The sequence below is a fragment of the Marmota monax genome, unplaced genomic scaffold, assembly GCF_021218885.2.
Source record: "Marmota monax isolate L192 unplaced genomic scaffold, Marmota_monax_Labrador192_F-V1.1 WCK01_AAM20220418_F8-fsc00407, whole genome shotgun sequence".
NCBI lineage: Eukaryota > Metazoa > Chordata > Mammalia > Rodentia > Sciuridae > Marmota > Marmota monax.
Window position 1 is genome coordinate 639336 of NW_026692328.1, and position 6031 is coordinate 645366.

Below are 6031 nucleotides of genomic sequence, written 5' to 3' on the forward strand. Positions count from 1 at the left end.
GTTTATAGGAAAAAACCTAAATAAGTAAAATAATCCTTGTATAATTATTGCATATTTGAAAACAAATTTAAACAGTACATATTTGGTTATATACTTGAAAAAAGATCATCTGTAATACATAATTAGATAAGTATTCCAGGTTTTTTGTTGTTGTTAATGGTTCTGACAATTTCTAAAGCATTTCTAATTCTAAGTATTTAAGACTTTAACTCTATTAAACTTTGGCTTGTCAGGGTGTAGTTACAGTATGATAGATTGATTGTTCATGTAGGTATTCTCTTTTGATTAATTTTCATTATGTAACTGTTTGTAAAAGAGAATATTAATGTTAAAATATTAAGTCTCATCATATTTTCTAAAATCTTAATTTGTAGTGAAAAATCAATTAAATTTTCCAAAAATTATAAAGTGAATTTGTGCCTGAATATTTAAATATAAAAATGGAATTACCTTTTCTTTGATTTGCCATACTAAAATGATGGAACACAAAATTTATCCTTACTTATACATAAATTTAAATATTAAGCACTCTATATTGATCGAGGAAGAACTGGATTTAAGGTTGTCAATATTTCTAAATTTGACTTTAATAATCCATAATTGCTTCTTTCCAGATAAGAAGAAATTATATTTGTAGAATAGATAAGAGATGTGATTCTTCTGAGAAAAATAAAGAAGGAATAAGTTCCCTCCATGAAAGAAGTATGTCAGAGATTTTGGGAGAGATCTCATTCTCAAGTCAAGGAGTTTATACTGGTAAAATTTGGTAATATTTATAGAATATTTTCCAAATAATGTATATAATATGTTCCTCCTGAATGAATGAATTTTAAATACACAAATGAAATCCAGACATCCAGAACTTTCAAGAGTATTTCACAAAGATGGTGGATCATGTACTCTGCCATTTGTTCAGCACATTATTACTTTTACACACCCAATTAAGCTCACAATCTTACATAGACTCTAATAAACTCACGAAGTACTTTGGAATATTGTACATGAGAAGGCAAGACTTTATTTTCAAAGCCAATAAACTTTGATTGAAAAGTTGACTTAATTTCAATATACACTGAAAGCTAGAATATAGTTCTTCTGTTTTGCCTGTCCAACATCCAATTCCATTTATTTTGAATACATATGTGATTTTTTCTTTGGAGAAATAATCTCTAATCTAGTAGGACTTTACATCATTAAAGTGGAAACAGGTTTTTCCACCAAATGAAAAGATATAGCTGTAGGCTGATTTAGTCTTTGGTCATAAGTGGACAAATTAATCAGTTATAATCTGGAACAGTCATACCAGAAACAATTTTGGAAGCTATAGACAAGAAATGTTTTTTACCATGGGGTAATTTAGCTGCTAGAATGCAAAATCAGAGAGGTTTGGAAGCTTCGATATGAACATCTTGCCAATAAATAAGGTCAATGCAGAGGAAAAGAGAACAGATATTGATAAAGACAGCAATGTCTATGTTCAATATCAGTTCCTTTATTAGATGACTTTTGCCCAATACATTTTTAAGCCCATTTGAGTTGGAATTCTGTCATTTCCAATAAGACAACACATGACCCACATAGTATCTTCCACTACAAAATCATTTCCAAAGATAAATTCTTGTAACGTAAACTTTAAGATAAAGTACTTAAATACAGAATCTAGGTTCTCTAAATGCAGAATGTTTGTCCTATTGCTGATTCATCAGCACCAAGAATATTACTTGGTACACAGTAGATGCTTAATACACATTTGCTAAATGAATGCATGTATTTTCATCTTAAGTTGGGGATGATTTTTTTTTCTCTTTCCCTTTATAATTCTAATGACAGGAAAAAATATAATACCATTTATTTATAATTAAATGTGTACTATATTAATTTATATATTTAATTGACTATCAGGCTTCCATAAGCAGTCTGGGAACATGGAACTGTCTTGGCTTCATGTAAACATAAAAAAGAGGCAAACTTTATTGTCATTGCTGGTATGACTTAACATGAATAAAGTTATCATATGTATGAAGCTCTAAAACATGTATTTTATCACAATTAGACTTTCACTTGAACACATATTTCCAAAGGATTATATATGCATGAATAATTAATTCTGTGGTTATCAAATATTTATTGAGTACTTATTATATGCTAAAACTAATTCTATTCTAATATGTTATAGTAGAAATACCAAAATGACTCTTCAATTTCATTAGCCATTAGGGATGAAAAATATAAATTTTACCTAATAGGGTTTTTGAGGATAAAAGGAGTAAAAAGATAATTATGCATGAGCAAATTTTTTCTAAACTACTATTAATATGTAAATCTAATTGCTTTGGCACATCTACTTACATTAGGACTTAAAACTAAGCCATATTTCATGGACATGAACATTTGCACTTGTCAAGAGGGCTGTTCCTACAGAATGTGGTTTGAATTCTCCCAAAGCACCTGGAACATGGTTCCAGAGGATATCACACCCAGTAGTTATTTTTGGTCAAATCAGTAATAATGACCTCTTTATTTCAATAGTTCCTCACTTGCTATCACTAAAACTTCTGTGCCTATTAAAGTATCCTAAATCATATATTTACAAAGGTAGCTTTGTATAATCATGAATTAAATGGATCCTACTTTGCCATCTCCAGTTTCAGTTTCTCATACAGATGTCTCTTACTGGGATTACTCTATTTCAAACTTGCAACAAAATACTTTACTTTACATCCTTTCCTCCATAATTGTAATGTTTCCACCAGATACTGGCATACTTGTTATTGATCTCTACTGCTACCACTGACAATGTCATCTTTTCTCAGAGTTTTCTTTGTCTGTTGCTCTGTTGGGCACTTCTGTTCCTGATAAAACAGGTTTTTAAAAAGTGCATTGTGACTCTTGGAAGAAAAAAATATATAAATATATAAAAATTGAAAAAGTCATTAACCAAAACCTTTATTAAGACCTGGAAAAATGGGAACAGCTTCTGACTGATTTGTGAAAAGCAAGAATGTTAAAGAGGTTATAAGAAAAGCTGAGGATGTCTGGGCATAGTCCATTTTTTTCCCCAGTGAATTTTCATTGTTCAAATTCTGAGAATGTTATAAAAAAATTGAAGTTGTGTTAGTCATGGGTTAAGATGTAGAAACAACAGAGCTGAGTTCATGATTTAGCAGCTATTGATCAACTGTGGAAGAGGTACAAGGAGAAACAGTTGTGAACAAGCTCTTGCTAGTGTCAGTGGAAATTTTTATTCCTACAGCATTTTGAAAGTTCTGAATCAAGTGGATTCTCCAACCAACACCATAGTCAATGCAGAAGTGATAAATATGTCCAGGCTTTTGCTGTTTTGTTTTAGCTCAGAGTTTTTATAGTGCTTTCTAGTCTTCATTATTTAAACTCTCCAGAGGAAATAGAAATGAATTTATGAATACCTGAACCATGAACCTCTCTTATACGTACAGTGTTATACTTAGAATCATTCTTTTTGTAATAGGCTGTATTGTATTTTCCCTAAATTTGTATGTTAAAGTTCTAAATTCCAGTATCTGTGACAGGACTGTATTTAGAAACAAGGTCATAAAAGAGATCATTAATTTAAAATTAGGTGACTACGGTGGACCCTAATTCAATATGATTTGTATCCCTGGAAGAGGAAATTTGAACACAAACATGGACAGACAGAGCAATATGTTAAAGATTTCTAGTCTCCACAACTGTGAGAAAATGTGATTCTTTTGTGTAAGCCACCGAGACTGCAATACATTTTTATGGTAGCTACAGCAAATTAATTCACCTCCCCTCTAAGATCTAAAATTTTGTTAATAGAGGGGGTCTGCTGCCATGTCCTCCTTGAACCTTAAAATAAATTCTCCCTGAATTCTCTGCAGCTCTTTGTCTCACAACTGCCCCTGACTTATCTACTAGATATGAATCCCAGTGTTGGATGCTGCTTAAGTTTTAGATGAGTCACACACCCTGTTCTCTCACAATACACTTTAAATATACACTTAATGAAGTGCCACACCACTATTGCCTGCCCCATCATGATAAATTATGCTCTTTAAAGGTAAGAATTGCTTTGCTATAAATCAGCCTATCCTTAAGTTTCACAGGCACAGACTAATGTAGGGTAAAGGGAAGGTTGTATTTCAAAGATAGTGCAATGCATTTGTCCAACTTCTTGCACTTTATAATTGCATCTTTACGTGAACTTCTCCATTGCTCTTCTGTTTGCAAGTTTTGATCAATATCCTAAGTAATAGTCTTGTCATTAGACTTGCTTAAACATAAAAGCATTGAGGTATCAAAGTGAATGCTCATTGAAAAAAGGAATTGACTATATAGCACACTTGAATGTGCTTGTACTTCTAGATGAATTTATAAGCCCATACTGATGGGTGACCCATTGGACAACATCCTGCAGGCTTGGAGAAGAAAATTAAATACAAACAGATTGCATACTGATAAAGGGTGAGTGCTTTTTCCATTGCTCAGCATAATTTAAAAATGTGTTATATGTTAAAATAATTTACTTTTCTCTCATTATAAATTAATAGACTATGAACTGAACTAAAACAGATTAGTTAAAATGTGGGTTGTCCTACCTAATACTATAGAACTCCTCCCGCTTTTGTCACACATACAAAATTAATGTCGCTACTTCAACCAAACTTTTTCTCAATGCAATCTAGGTCTTTTGATTTTTTTTTTCCTGACAGGTGCCTCCACACACTTCCCAAATTCAAATCTATTTCTGTGGATTTAGGTTATTTATTGTAATATAACCTCAGTCCTCAGTGCCCAAATCTGTATTAGTTTCTTAGAGCTGCCATAAAGTCTACCACAAACTCCAGTTGAAAACACCAGTCTTTTCATCTTGTCTCATGGTTCTGGAGGCTAGGATTCTGAATTCAAGGTGGTATGGCATGTGGTTCTTCTGCAGTCTGCTCTGAAGGAGAAACTGCCTCATGACTCCCCTCCACTCTCTCAGCTTCTGGTGGCCACAGGTAATGTTTGATGTCACTTGCATTATGGATAAGTCATTCTGATTTCCACCTCAAACTTCACATGGCTTTCTTTCCTATGTGTTTTCACATGCCCTTCTTTTAACCAGTCACTGAATATAGGAGGCATTTTAATCCAAATGACTCATTTAAAAAAAATGTACCCATAAAGAAGGCTTTTTAAGAATGAAGTCACATTCTGAGGTTCTTAGTGGACTTGATCTTGGTGGGATACTATACAACCCCATATAGGGAAGATACATGTTTCAAATCAGTAACTAGATTCAGGAGTTAATGTAGTATCTATGATGAATTGGGAATACTTTGTAAAGTATGGGATAGGGCAAAACACATCAATAGAAAACATTATTCCCCTCCTTTCTCTTCCTGCATAAAAGCATTATTTTATTTAATACCATATGCTTTTTTTTTAAGTGCAGAGTCCCCCAGTACCACAAATTATGCAGTCAAGTTTCCAACATTTGGGGAAATCACAGGGGTCAAGCACATAGATAAGCCTCACCCTCGGAAAACCATCTTCGTGAACATGGTCTCTCCCCTGCCAGGTAAGTATGAATACCATATGCTTTGATAGAAATATTTAATCTGGGTTCAAAATATTTTTAAGTTTCCACAGAAAACTGGAGTTGATAGCCAAGAATGTGTACTGAGGAAATGCAAGACAGTAAAAAATTAAAAGCATTTTCCTGCCCTTAATTCCAAAGAGATAAAGGCAAATAAATTCTAAAGAAATTTAAGAAATAAAAATCAACTAAAGGCTTAAATAATCACTCCATTCTATTTTTCTTATGGTTCTATTTCAGCTGTAATGTAAATGTTTACATGACAGGGTCTTACTTTCAAATTGTTTATTCTTGATTTTTCCAAATTAATAATCATCCTCCTTAGGTATAGTCATTTTAAGCTTTGACATTCTGCAGAACTTGTGCACAGAAAGTGAAGGCAGCCGAGGAATGTGCTGCTTCTGCTTCCTCTGGTGCTGGGCTGCTTTGAAAAGATGTCTCCAGCTGCTT

At 32.8% G+C, this 6031-nt stretch overlaps 1 pseudogene; it reads right to left on the reverse strand.

Annotated features, from left to right (window-relative positions):
- Positions 1-5428: 5428 nt before the first annotated feature.
- On the reverse strand, positions 5429-5571 carry LOC124090903 (U1 spliceosomal RNA; annotated as a pseudogene).
- Positions 5572-6031: the final 460 nt, after the last annotated feature.